The following is a 15194-nucleotide window of genomic DNA, read 5'->3' on the forward strand; positions in this document are numbered from 1 at the left end:
GTTTGCAAGTTCTCCCTGTGTCTGCGTGGGTTTTCTCCGGGTGCTCCGGTTTCCTCCCACAAGCCAAAAGACTTGCAGGTTGATAGGTAAATTGGCCATTATAAATTGTCACTAGTATAGGTAGGTGGTAGGGAAATATAGGGACAGGTGGGGATGTTTGGTAGGAATATGGGATTAGTGTAGGATTAGTATAAATGGGTGGTTGATGTTCGGCACAGACTCGGTGGGCCGAAGGGCCTGTTTCAGTGCTGTATCTCTAATCTAATCTAATCTAATCTCCGCCCTAGCTCCCACGCCCCTCGATCTCTCTCCACCATGATTTCAGGCTCCCTGACCTGATCAGGGCTTCCAATCCAACACATTGCCTCCTGTTCTCCTGCCCACCACCCCGACACATGTGGGGGTCACTGGGACATTAGCAGTGCCCTGATTTCTCAGCACTCCTTTCTGCTCTTTGCCAGCAGACTGTGGCACCACGGTGGCTCTATGATTTCCGAGGCCAAATGTTGGGGTTGCCTTGGACCACCTGGACCTCCCTACTCTACCATTCAAACATTCCCTGGAAGCTCCGAAATTTCTAGGTCATGGTTTTTATCACAAGTGACAAGCTTAATGGCAAAGATTGAAGAGTAAAACAACACGAGCTTCCATTTTTACTTCATAATTGAATGTTCGAAGGATTTGTCTAACTGCTGTCAATAAACTGGTCAATAAATGTACCAATTTGCATCACAGCTCCTCCATTACAGACTCCAATACTTTGCATAGAAGATGTCAAAAGTGATTACCAACAAAGTTATTCAAACTTGGTGATTATTAAACACTTAGCTTTGACAATGCTTTGTTTGTCTACTTATGACATTGTCTACTTTCGGCCTTCAAAGTAGAGTTGTCATAACCTCCAGGATTGCCCTGGAGTCTCTGCAAGCAACCTAGGAGAAAAATCATAGGGATATTGAGCAACAGTTGTGTTTTTTCACTGCATTTCTTTGAACACTTTTGTTTATTAATCATAAAAATGTTAGAGATGGGGGGGAAAAGCTGTTTGACTGGTCAGGGCAGTTAGAGGCAGGAGATTCTAGGATGAAACCTCCAGGGATCAGTCAAGCCAGAGTTGGAAACCCTGCTTCAAAGATGAATCATGCTTGCAATCCTCATAACAATGCAGCTTGGTTTCATCAAAATGGGTGAGGCTTGCACTGACTGACAGTAGCAAATAAATCCCAGTGTGATGGGACGATAATTGCTGAAAAGGTATTTAGCATATATTTGTATTTGCCTGACTCAGATTTAATGGGGTTTCCTATTTAGTATACAGTGCACGGGGATCGCGTGCCTTCAGATCCCAGACCATATAAAGGTGGTGGCACCGAGGCAAGGCCTTAGTCCCAGCAAGGGAAGGCAGCCATGGGACTGTTACATGAATCCAGGAAAGGAAACAGGAGGGTGCGGTGGCCATTGTCCGACAGTGGTGCAACCCTAGAAGCAAGGTGGGTGCAAAGAGGGAGCAGCCCTCACAGTAAGGGTGGGAGCAGAGGGGGTGCAACCCTTACGGCAAGCATGGGTGCTGAGGTGTATTAGCCCATGGCAAGGAGAAGTCTCCAGAGACAGCACACAGGAGGGGGGTTCGACCAGCTGGCATGGCTCATACATACAGTATTTGTAGATCCCCGCCCTGCACCGCAGAAATGCAGAGGGAGGAAGGGCCAGGCATTGGCTGGGCAATCTGGTGAAGATCAACTCGGGGAGCCACAGCAGCCAAGAAGAGCTTATTATAGCAGAGAGTGTACTGGATTCGCCTCAGTTGCCTACAGATGTCAAAGCCAGTATCAGTGAAGACTGGCTCTCCAGGGAGGCCATCACCGACTTATGCGCCATGCTGCAGGATGAGATGTGACCCATGAGCTTTGGTGGACATTCTATGCCTGTGGGCTTGGCAATCACCTTGGCACTCAACTTTTATGCCTCCAGCTCTTTCCAGGGATCCACTGGGGATATGTATGATGTCTCCCAGGCAACAGCCCACTGCTGCATCAAGGAGCTGACCAACGCCCTGTTCAAGAGGGCTGGCGACTATGTGCACTGTTGTGTATTCAGACTAAAACTAACATGAGGTCTTTACTGGGAGCAGCCATGTTCGAAATTTTTATTTATACCTCCCAAATAGAGAAGGCAGCAAAGAGGCAGTATACAAAAGATATTACAATAAAATAAGCCAGTTTAATACGGTATACTACACTCCCGCCCACTTAGAAAAGTACATTAAAACGTAAAATGGTACTTGTACATAATTTCCCCAAATACAATAACAATACTCTGAAATTTAACAGATTGAGTTGCACATTAGTTACTGTAATCACAACTAAAACATATAAAACCAATATTTCAGAGTAATTTGCATGTTATAAAAAATGTTTTCCTTCACACCAGTATGTCTTTAACAAAAATATCATCATTGACAACAAGTAATGAAAGGAACAACTTATTTCTTCTTCCTTCCTACATACTTTCAATTAACCTCTCTGACTTCTTCCTCTTTTTGTCTGGGTGTCTTCTTCTATTTTCATTAGCTTGACTCTTCTCACTGAGTCATAGATAGATACAGCACTGAAATAGGCCCTTCGGCCCACCAAGTCTGTGCCGACCAACAACCACCCATTTATGCTAATCTTACATTAATCCCATATTCCCTACCACATCCCCACCATTCTTCTACCATCTACCTACACAAGGGGCAATTTACAATGGCCAATTTACCTAACAACCTGCAAGTCTTTGGCTGTGGGAGGAAACCGGAGCACCCGGAGGAAACCCATGCAGTCACAGGGAGAACTTGCAAACTCCGCACAGGCAGTACCCAGACCTGAATCCGGGTCGCTGTAGCTGTGAGGCTGCAGTGCTAACCACTGCGCCACTGTGCCACCCCTACATCTCAGACTGTGTCGACCCTGAACTTTGACGTTGACTACCAACTCCACGGAATCGTTGGGACTGTGAAATTGATTGATTAGTCTTAATCAAAGACCCTGACTCACATTGCTCCACCAGTGGATTCTGTGTGACTGGCAAACTTTCAATTTCCTTGTGACTTACACTTTCATTCTGACTTTCACTTGAGACTGTAGGAATTTTGACTATAGGAGGTTTCTCATGCTCTCCCTTTGTCAGATTTCCTCTTACAAGCAAATGAGCTACATGACACTGACAGAATCTCTCATCATACTTCACTAGGTATGTGAATACACCTAGTTTTTTTACAACAACTCCAAACACATACTTCTCCTTATCACCTTAGTGGTTTTCACCATTACCTTCGGACCAATACTGAACTTTCTAAATTTCTTGCTTCCACGAACATAACTCATCGTCACTCTGTCTTGCTTTTCTCTTACTTTGTTATTCACCTCAGCTTAAGCAAACTAAACCTTGTTCGAGGAGCAGTTTTAATCACTGACTCATAAGGTGAGCAACCTGTTGTAGACTGTGGGGTTTTTCTGTAAGAAAACAGAAAATTGTCTAGCCTGTGTCGAAAAGAATATGAAAATTACTGCCTAGCTTGTCACCTAGCAAATACTTCTGCAAATACCTCTTCACAATTTGTACACTTCTTTCATTATCACCATTTGATGCTGGGTAATATGGTGGTATTAGAGTGTGTTTGGCTCCATTCTTACTCAGAAATATTTCAAAATATTTCTGACGTAAACTGTGGACCATTATCTGACACCAACACTTCTGGCCACCCATAAATTGCAAACCAACTTCTCAAAACATCATCACAACACTCTTTAGAGCAGCCATTCATGACATAATTGAGTACTTTACTGAGTACCACATCCTTGTACGATTCTTCAAAAGTTTCTCTGGCTGACACTGGCATGTCATTTGTGTATGTAATTTATGGGTAACTCATTTGCTAAAAATGGCTCAGTCATCACTTCCTCAATATCAGATGTATTCTTACTGATCTCTACTAGAAATAACTTGGCCCAATTTGAATGTATTTCCTTAAGCCAATTTCTTCCCATCAGGGAGACTTTGTTCCCTCGTACAACTACCAATGGCAAATAATAGGATGCATCATTGTACTCCACCTTAACACTCACTTCATCTAATACTGAAATACTGTTATTGGAATAACTAGTCAGTTTCACATCAGTTTTTTGTAAGGGAATATGACTTAGGGACTTCTGGTACTCTCCTCCCGAGATAACAGTCACTGCTCCAGCTATATCGACAATAAACATTAAGTTGTGACTATCTGACTTTTCTTTTTACCGGGGGCACTGGAATTATATTTTCAGTCCTTTTTCTCTCAACATCCATATGCTTTTTTCTTGCTCTCTGATTGAGAACAACTATTGATCTTCCTGTTCGATAGGATCGATTTCAGTTTCCATATCTAACATATGCACATTCAAGGAGTTCCAGGAGCCTGATCTAGTTTTAGGTCATCCACAACCTCAACCTGGTGTATTGCTGTGACCTGGAGCATTATTGCTTCCTCTACTTCTGCATGCCATCTGGATCTGGCCTACTTTCCCACAGACATAGCACTTTGACTAGAAATAGGAGCATTTGGATGGTTGGTAGCTACCATGGCAATGATAGCATCCAGATTTTTGACTGAGTCTGTGAACTTGGTTATCGTGGCCTGTTTCCCACTGAGATCCAATGGACACCACCTGCCGGCTCAGGAAAAGAACCTCCTTGCAATCTCCAGTTATCTTTTCCTGCCATTTCCATGGCTGTCGCCTCATCTCAGGCCTCCTTCTACATCAGCTTATTGCCTTTACACAAAAACTTGGCCTGGATTTTACTGTTCTTTAGACCTTCAACAAACATGTCTCCAAGGTTGACTTCTAAGTTGGCACCATAACCACAGTGACGAGAATTTTTTTTAAACTCAAGAATATAATCTGCATTTGGCAACTGCTTCCTTCCATGGAATGTAACTCCGAGTGCAGTTTCATTCTTTGTTGAGCCATAATATGAGTCCAGAATCTCATTTATTTCAGAATAGTCCAAAGTACTGGGGTCTTGTGGGCAACATTGGTTAAATACCATCTCATATGCATCCGGCCTATCCACGTGAGGAAAAGATTCACCTTATCGTCATCCAGGATTTTATTGGCTTGCAGCCAAATGTGTAACCTTCGTTCGTAATTACACCAGTTCTCTTTGTTAGGGTTGAATTTTCCCATTGTTCCAAAATAAGTCTACAGTGCCATATTTTTATGAACTGAACACGAATTGCAGGCACACGCAGAGCAATCTTTCAAATCGCCCAAATTTCCACAAAATCGATTTTGAGGGTTCCAAAAATTGTGTTAGAATGTTCTTCAGACTCTATTCTCTCGATTGAAATGTAAAATAAAAATCAATCCCATCCTTTCGTTGTTATGTTTCTGTTGGGTATTCACAATTAAACAAACATGAGGTCTTGATTGGGAGCAGCCATGTTGGAACTTTTATTTACACCTCCAAAACAGAGAGGGCAGCAGATAGGCAGTATACGAAAGATATTACAATACAATAAGCAAGTTTAATACAGTATACTACATGTGCTACCAGACTGACTGAGAGTTAGGTGGACAGGGCTATCGGATTGGGAGCCATCGCTTAATTTTCACAGGTGCAAGGTGTGATAGATTGCATGCATGTGGCCTTCAAGGCTCCCATGGAGTTGCCAGCCGCCTTCATAAACTGTAAGTCTTCCATTCAATTACCGGTCAACTGGTCTGTGATCACCGAAAGCATTTTTTGGAGGTGTGTGCCCATTTGCTGGGAAGCAGCCAAGATGCCGACTTACTTCAGCAGTCCCAGGTGCCACAGCTTTTCTGGTGCCCTGTTCAACTTCAGGGATGGATTCTCGGGGACAAGGGCGACCCATTGAAGACATGGCTATTCACGCCCATGAGGAACCCTTGCACTGCAGCAGAGGAGAGTTACAGCACCTGCTGTGGTTCCCCCTGATCAATCATTGAGCAGGTTACTGGGCTGCTAAAGATGAAATTTCAATGCCTTGCTTCAATAGGACATGATTGATCGCCAGTCCTCATCTGTGGAGAAGGATGTGGAGGACGATGCCAAGCAGGCAGTACAGGATGATGAGTAGTATGGAGGCAATCACAGAGCCTTGCTTGACCCCAGTCTGGATTTTGAAGGCTTCTGCTTCAAATCTCCCACTTAAGACAGTTTCAGTCATATCATCATGGTGCAATTGCAGGATTGTGATGTAGCTTCTTGGACATCCAAAGCTTTGAAGCACAATCCACAGAGCTTCGGGGTTTACTGAGTCAAATGCTTTGGTCAGGTCGATGAATGCAATTAAGAGTTCCCGGTGGTGTTCTTGACATTTTTCCTGGATTTGTCGGGCAACAGAGACCATGTCGGAGGTTCCTTTGGAAGGTCTAAAGCTGCACTATGTCTCTGAGAGGATTTCCTCAGCCACTGGAAGTAGACGATTCAGGAGAATGCATCTCAGGATTTTCCCTGCTATGGGCAAGAGGGAAATACCTTGATAGTTTCCACAGCATGATTTATCTCCCTTCTTGAAGGCAGTTACAATTGTCGTATTCCTAGTGTACTAGGATGTCCTAGTGTACAGAGCAGTTGTTGTCATCACACTCCTGTATTGCAGTGAGATCTGGACTGTGTATCAGCGACACATGCCAAGATGTAACGAGTGGTGTGCCATGGGGATCTGTGCTGGGGACTCAACATTTTACAGTTTATATAAATGTCTTGGATGAAGGGACCGAAGGTATGGTTGCTAAATTTGTTGTTGACACAAAGATAGGTAGGAAAATAACTTGTGAAGAGGACATAAGGAGGCTACCAAGGGACATAGATAGGTTAAGTGAGTGGGCAAAGATCTGGCAAATGGGGTATAATGTGGGAAAATGTGAAATTGTCCAGGAAGAATAAAAAAGAAGCATATTAGCTAAATGGTGAGAGATTGCAGAGCTCTGAGATGCAGAGGGATCTGGGTGTCCTCGTGCATGAATTGTAAAAGGTTATTATGCAGGTTCAGCAAGTAATTAGGAAAGCTAATAGAATTTCACTATTTATTGTGAGGGGAATTTGATACATGCTTCAGTTATATAGGGCATTTGTGAGACCACATTTGGAGTACTGTGTGCAGTATTTGCCTCCTTATTTAAGGAAGGATGTAAATGTGTTAGAAGCAGTTCAGAGAAGGTTTACTAGACTAGTACCTGGAATGGGCGGGTTGTCTTATGAGGAAAGGTTGGACAGGCCAGGCTTGTATCCACTGGAGTTTAGGAGAGTAAGAGGTGACTTGATTGAAAGATATAATATTCTGAGGGTCTTGACAGGTTGGATGTGGAAAGGATGTTTCCCCTTGTGTGAGAATCTAGAATGTGGGGTCATTATTTAAAAATAAGATGTCACCCATTTAAGACAGAGATGAGGAGAATTTTTTTTCTCATAGGGTCATGGGTCTTTGGAACTCTCTTCCTCAAAAGGCAGTGGAAGCAGAGTCTTTAAATATTTTTAAGGCAGAGGTAGATGGATTCTTGATAAGCAAGGGGATGAAAGATTATTGGGGCTCGGCAGGAATGTGGAATCAAGATTACAATCAGATTAGCCATGATCTTATTGAATGGCGGAGCAGACTTGAGGAGCCGAGTGGCCTACTCCTGCTCCTAAATCATATGTTTGTATATTCATATGGTGCCCAGGGCTAAACTCAATTCTTTAACCAAAGCAATTAGCCAATTGGAGAAAGGAGTAAGCATGTGGGGCATTAATTGCCCTTTGTCCTAATCTAACAGCTTGTAACAGATTGATAGCATTCTCACAGAGGGAATGGAAGACAAATTATCCATCTATAGTAAGCAATGAATAGTAATTTGGTTGAAAAACAGGAAATCAAGGTCCATCATCATGGTTTGTCTCAGTCAATATTCTTACGTATGTGAGTCTGCAGCACCAAGCTGACTGAATTTCTGCATTGTCCAACACTTATTTATAGACTTTTGCAAAGAGGGTCTTGGATTTGTGGGGTAGGTTAGATTGAATGATAAGAGAAATGTTGCTAACAGCACACAGCAATATCACAGGACCCTGGGTTAAGTAGTGCAAGCTTCATTTGCACCTAGGTTGCTAACAGAACAGTTTTCTATCACAACCAAGTTTTTCAAATTTATTAGATTTATTAGAACATTACAGCGCAGTACAGGCCCTTCGGCCCTCGATGTTGCGCCGACCTGTGAAACCATCTGACCTACACTATTCCATTTTCATCCATATGTCTATCCAATGACCACTTAAATGCCCTTAAAGTTGGCGAGTCTACTACTGTTGCAGGCAGGACGTTCCACGCCCCTACTACTCTCTGAGTAAAGAAACTATCTCTAACATCTGTCCTATATCTATCACCCCTCAACTTAAAGCTATGTCCCCTCGTGTTTGCCATCACCATCCGAGGAAAAAGACTCTCACTATCCACCCTATCTAACCCTCTGATTATCTTATATGTCTCTATTAAGTCACCTCTCCTCCTCCTTCTCTCCAATGAAAACAACCTCAAGTCCCTCAGCCTTTCCTCGTAAGACCTTCCCTCCATACCAGGAAACATCCTAGTAAATCTCCTCTGCACCCTTTCCAAAGCTTCCACATCCTTCCTATAATGCGGTGACCAGAACTGCACACAATACTCCAGGTGCGGCCTCACCAGAGTTTTGGACAGCTGCAGCATGACCTCGTGGCTCCGAAACTCGATCCCCCTACTAATAAAAGCTAACACACCATATGCCTTCTTAACAGCCTTCTTAAATTGTGCTGGTTGAAGGTTTTAATCAACATTAGTTCCCATCATGGGGAATCAAACTCATTTATTTTATTTTTCTGTTGGATAGGGGGATTCTGAACATTAGGGACCTGAACGTCAGGGTCAAATGGGTGTACTGACCCTGAACTGTGTCAAGAGCAGGCACCCCAAAGTGATTTTCCTTCATTGGCCGATTAGTGGCCAGAAGGCACACCTGCCGTTGAATTAAGGATGGTGGGTGGGCTCTCAAAGCTGGAGGGCCAATAGGAGGCCCTCCATCCCAGAAGGAGTTGCAGCCTGCCATTGCAGGTAAGGGGGAGAGAAGGAATCTCCATCTTGAGGCAGTCTCTCAGCAACTATTAAAAGTCTGAAATAAAAAAATGGCACAGCTGGTGGGCCACCACTATAGAGCGGAACTCTTTCTACAGGATAGCGTGTGGCTGCAGTTGGAGCCAGGTAGGCGGTGGTGTGTGGGGGGGTGCTGGAGCCTCAGAGTCTGCCTAGAGAGGTGCCCTTCAAACCCCGTTTGCCACCGCGAGGCCACCTCCGGGCAGCTTCTGTGCTACCGTGCCATGGGGGGTGGGGGGGTGGGTGGCACGTATGTCAACTAGAAAATTCCAATCAGCTTCTGATAATTGGCCTTTACCCTACCTCAGTTGGTAGCCGCTGCTTGCACCCTTCCCCCCTACCCCGACCTGGATAGATCCGGCCTCTGGGAAAATGGCTTGGGGGAATGATGATGTTTCTGAGGTAGGCAGGGCTGATAAACAAAGTTTTGTCGGCCATTAAGGTCTTTAAGCTAGAGTTAGCTTTCATATCATGTGAATCGCTGTCATCAGCGTTTGTAAAATGAGATGAAAAATTGTTCCTGTGGACGACATTTGACCTTTTTAATACAAAGCCACTGAAGCGCAGTTTTCAATTGCACTCTGCATGATGAAGCACAATTATCCATAATTGGGCAGCATGCTTTCTCTAAATATTTATGTAAATTAACCAATAAATACAAATATAATTTTAGAACTTCATTTTGTTTTAATCTCTAATTTGAATTGTGGAGCTGTTTTTTTTTCATGAGGCCTAAAAGTTTGGGTTCGGGGTGTAGAGAAAGCTGTGGATAGTTGAGCGGGGAACAAGCATGTACTGATGTGCCATGTGTCAAATGCAGCCAAAAGGCCTTCCAGAAATATAGGGCTCAATTTTATCCGGCCAGCAGGAGTGGGAGTGGAGGCATGGGAGGCCGAAATGTCAAGGTGGATGCGCTTGCCGGGAAACCAGACATTGTGACGCTGGTTCAGGAATTTATCAGCGGCGGGAACGCTTCAAATTAGAATTGCTACCACAAGGTGGCAGGACTGCAATTTGAATTGGTGAACAGCTAGTTAGAATGCATTTGCATTGAATTGAAGCCAATTTTATGGGGACTTTAAATTTAGTCAACGGCGCACGAGGATCGTGTATCTTCAGATCGCCAGCCGTTTAAAGGTGGCGACATCGAGGCAAGGTCTCGATGACACCACATGAAGGCAGCCATGGGGGGAAGTATATGTGGGAAGAGGGGGAAATGGAGGCCATTGCCAGCCTGCAGTGCTGGGCTGTCTGCAAGGGTGGGCCAGTCTCAGGTGCAAAGCACTCTCAGGTGCTGGGATCTCTGTAAGGGTGAGTGCAGAGGGGCATTAGCATCTCTTCAGAAGGGAGCAGCAATAGGAAAGTCCCAAGGCAAGATCGTCTCTCCAAGGGCAGTGCATTGGAGGGGCAGATATTGGCTGGGATGGGTCTCATTCACCCAGTCTTTGTGGACCCCCCGGGCTGCGCAGCAGCAGCTCAGAGGGAGGGAGGGCAAGGAACCAGCTGGGTATGCCTGTGAAGTTCCAATAGGAGAGTGACAGCAGCTGGCCATGCCAAGTTGGGCCTAGCCATGCCAGAGGTCCGGTGACTATGTGTGCTACCAGACACACCCTAACAGTTAGGCAGAGAGGGCCATTGGGCCCAGAGTCATTGCTGGATTCCCCCAAGTATAAGGTGTCATCAACTGCATGCATGTGGCCATCAAGGCTCCCACAGACCTGCCAGCAGCCTTCGCCAACAGGAAGGGCTTCCATTCCATCAGCGTGCAACTGATCTGTGACCTCCGAAAGCGTATCCTGCAGTTATGTGCTCGCTTTCCAGTAAGCACACAAGACGTCTGCGTACAGTCCCAGGTGCCATAGCTTTTCAGGTTGCCCGCTCGCCTTCAGGAACGGATTCTCGGAGACAAGGGCTACCCATTCAAGACATGGCTACTGATGCCTTTTAGGAACCCTCGCAATGCAGAAGAGGATACAACACCTGCCACGGCTCCACTCGAGTGACCATCGATCAGGCCACTGGGCTACTGAAGATGAGATTACAGTGCCTCGAGCAATCCGGTGGAGTCCTGCAGTATTCCCCAGCGAGGGTCTCGTGTCCAGTGGTTGTCTGCTGTGCTCTGTACATTCCAGCATAGTAGATGGGGGAGGCCTTGCAAGAAGAGGTCATGATTGATCACCAGTCTTCATCTAATGAGTAAGATGTGGAGGAGGCTACAGAGCAGGCAGCACTGGATCTGGATTCCCTTGCAATGGGGGTGAGGGCCATTGAGAGACACGTAAGTGAGGCAGGGGTCAATCTCATACATACCTGGTTTCTGCCGCTGTGATGGCCTCTCAAAGTGAACTCAATTAAGACTCACTTCATTGTATTCCACCTGTTATCTCTTTCCTATTGCCCTCTAGTGACCAGTGCCCAGCTTCATCACATGCTTTGACATGTCTGAGACTCTGGCCAAATGCGGCCTGTGTCTACACTGGCAGCCCATTGAGAGAGCAAGGGCGAAGGTTGTTTCTGACTAAGCAGCAATAAAAACAGGAGCCATTTACAGCAAGGATTTTTAACCTCCATTTATTCACACAATTGGAGCAACCAACCACAAGGCCACAATTAATACACCCGTGAAACGCCAAGTGCATCTGGCTGCTCTTCTTAATGCATTTCTGTCTGCTTCTACGCTGTGCGACCCCTGCACTGACAGCCGGTGTGGAGGCAGGCTGTGATCAGGCTGTCCCTTGGCCTGAAATGACTTTGGCGGACATCCTTTGACAGCCTGAGGCCTGGAGGACCCCTGTTGCCGGAGGGATTCCTGCACAGGTGCAGGAGCCTCCTCAGTTGTTGAGGCTACTGGAGCTGGATTACTGGTGGAGGGGCTGAGGAGATGCTGTCCACACTCAGAGCTCCCTGAGGGGAGTTCCTAGATGTGGAGGGTAGACTCTCCTCCTCCCTTTCAAGGCTCACTTGAACCTCACTGCTAATCTGAGATGGAAGAGGTCCTGTCAGAGACTCCAGGTGCCTCATCTATCTCTCTCTAACTCTCTCCCTGACACACTTTTCCACTGCTGCTTTGAGCTCATAGTCAAGGCGATGATGTTCAGGTCGATGCATATCCGCGGAATCTGGCTCTCCATGAGGGTTGGCAACCTTTCGATGGAGGAAGCCATGCACTCACAAGCCTGAGACATGGCAGCAGTCATGGACTCCACCATCATCCGCCCATGGCTGCGCACGGTCTCTGGCAGCTCCGCCAGATATTCCCTTACTTCTCCAGCATGTTCTGTACTGCGAACACCAGAGGCTTGTCATCAGCCTGGGGCTCAGCATGGGCCTGGCCTCCTACAGTCCTCCAACTGTCAGTGGCCTCGTCTGTCACAGCCTGCATCAGCTGCTTGGGCATGTGTCTGGTGCACTCACCAGCTTGTGACCTACCGATGTGAGAGAATCTGCGCTGGTGGAGGGTGCAGGCGAATGATGGGACAATGCATCCTCTGACTGCTTCTCCTCCTCAGAGGACAGGCTCCTGGTCCTAGCAGCTGAGCTTGCCTCTAAAGTGCCATAACCTGCAGGAGAGGACACAAACATCTGTGGGTTAGGTTGTTCTGATCTCTGCATGCCAGCTATGTGTGATGTGGATCTCCAGGAGTGAGGCGGAGGACACATGAACACAATATCTCCTCACTTTCATGTGCGGACACTCCAGTCTCACAGTCCACCATTGTTCGGCCGCCCTGGGCACCTGCTATCTCCAGAGCCTGTTCCTCTGCCAGCGTCAGAGGATGCCCATCAGGGATCCCACTGCCAGTCCTCAATGTCTCCCTGTTTTAATGGTACCATTTCTCATGCAAGCAGAAATAGGGCCACAGTTAGACGTCGCATGAAGAACAACAGAACACCTATGCTAATGGAAGGCCCTTGTCTCTTTGTTTCGTTTCCCAATGGGGGGGCGGTTTCAGCAGCAGGAGTAGAGAGGGGTCAGCAGTAACAGGGCAGGGGGGTCAGCAGCAACAGTGGAGGGGGGGTCAGCAGCAGCAGTAGAGGGAGGTCAGCAGCAGCAGTATAGGGGGGGTCAAGAGCAGGAGTAGAGGGGGGGTCAGCAGTAGGAGTAGAGGGGGGTCAGCAGCAGTAGAGGGGGAGTCAGCAGCAGCAGTGGAGGGGGATCAGCAGCAGCAGTAGAGGGGGGTCAGCAGCAGCAGTGGAGGGGGATCAGCAGCAGCAGTAGAGGGGGGGATCAGCAGCAGGAGTAGAGGGGGGTCAGCAGCAGCAGTGGGGGTGGGGGGGTCAGCAGCAGCAGTGGAGGGGGGATCAGCAGCAGTGGAGGGGGGATCAGCAGCAGTGGAGGGGGGTCAGCAGCAGCAGTGGAGGGGGCTCAGCAGCAGCAGTGGAGGGGGGTCAGCAGCAGGAGTAGAGGAGGGGTCAGCAGCAGTGGAGGGGGGTCAGCAGCAGCAGTGGAGGGGGGGTTAGCAGCAGCAGTGGAGGGGGGGTCAGCAGCAGGAGTCGAGGGGGGTCAGCAGCAGTGGAGGGGGGTCAGCAGCAGCAATGGAGGGGGGGTAAGCAGCAAAAGTGGAGGGGGGGGGCAGCAGCAGTGGAGGGGGGTCAACAGCAGCACTGGAGGGGGGGTCAGCAGCAGGAGTAGAGGGGGGTCAACAGCAGTGGAGGGGGGTCAGCAGCAGCAGTGGAGGGGGGTCAGCAGCAGGAGTAGAGGGGGTCAACAGCAGTGGAGGGGGGTCAGCAGCAGCAGTGGAGGGGGGGTCAGCAGCAGGAGTAGAGGGGGGTCAGCAGCAGCAGTGGAGGGGGGATCAGCAGCAGTGGAGGGGGGATCAGCAGCAGTGGAGTGGGGCTCAGCAGCAGCAGTGGAGGGGGGTCAGCAGCAGCAGTGGAGGGGGGATCAGCAGCAGTGGAGGGGGGATCAGCAGCAGTGGAGTGGGGCTCAGCAGCAGTAGTGGAGGGGGGTCAGCAGCAGGAGTCGAGGGGGGTCAGTAGCAGTGGAGGGGGGTCAGCAGCAGCAATGGAGTGGGGGGTAAGCAGCAAAAGTGGAGGGGGGGGCAGCAGCAGTGGAGAGGGGTCAGCAGCAGCACTGGAGGGCGGTCAACGCAGCAGTGGAGGGGGGGTCAGCAGCAGCAGTGGAGGGGGATCAGCAGCAGCAGTGGAGGGGGGTCAGCAGCAGCAGTGGAGAGGGTATCAGCAGCAGTGGAGGGGGGATCAGCAGCAGTGGAGGGGGGTCAGCAGCAGCAGTGGAGGGGGGTCAGCAGCAGGAGTAGAGGAGGGGTCAGCAGCAGTGGAGGGGGGGTCAGCAGCAGCAATGGAGGGGGGGGTAAGCAGCAAAGGTGGAGGGGTGGTTAGCAGCAGCAGTGGAGGGGGGGTCAGCAGCAGGAGTCGAGGGGGGTCAGCAGCAGTGGAGGGGGGGTCAGCAGCAGCAATGGAGGGGGGGGTAAGCAGCAAAGGTGGAGGGGGGGCAGCAGCAGTGGAGGGGGGTCAGCAGCAGCAATGGAGGGGGGTCAGCAGCAGCAGTGGAGGGGGTGTCAGCAGCAGGAGTAGAGGGGGGTTAACAGCAGTGGAGAGGGGTCAGCAGCAGCAGTGGAGGGGGGTCAGCAGCAGGAGTAGAGGGGGGTCAACAGCAGTGGAGGGGGGGTCAGCAGCAGCAGTGGAGGGGGGTCAGCAGCAGCACTGGAGGGGGGGTCAGCAGCAGGAGTAGAGGGGGGTCAACAGCAGTGGAGGGGGGTCAGCAGCAGCAGTGGAGGGGGGTCAGCAGCAGGAGTAGAGGGGGGTCAACAGCAGTGGAGGGGGGTCAGCAGCAGCAGTGGAGGGGGGGGTCAGCAGCAGGAGTAGAGGGGGGTCAACAGCAGTAGAGGGAGGTCAGCAGCAGCAGTGGAGGGGGGTCAGCAGCAGCAGTGGAGGGGGGGTCAGCAGCAGCAGTGGAGGGGGGATCAGCAGCAGTGGAGGGGGGATCAGCAGCAGTGGAGGGGGGCTCAGCAGCAGCAGTGGAGGGGGGTCAGCAGCAGGAGTAGAGGAAGGGTCAGCAGCAGTGGAGGGGGGTCAGCAGCGGCTGTGG

The sequence above is a fragment of the Heterodontus francisci genome, chromosome 11 (assembly GCF_036365525.1).
Source record: "Heterodontus francisci isolate sHetFra1 chromosome 11, sHetFra1.hap1, whole genome shotgun sequence".
In the NCBI taxonomy this organism is placed as follows: Eukaryota; Metazoa; Chordata; class Chondrichthyes; order Heterodontiformes; family Heterodontidae; genus Heterodontus; species Heterodontus francisci.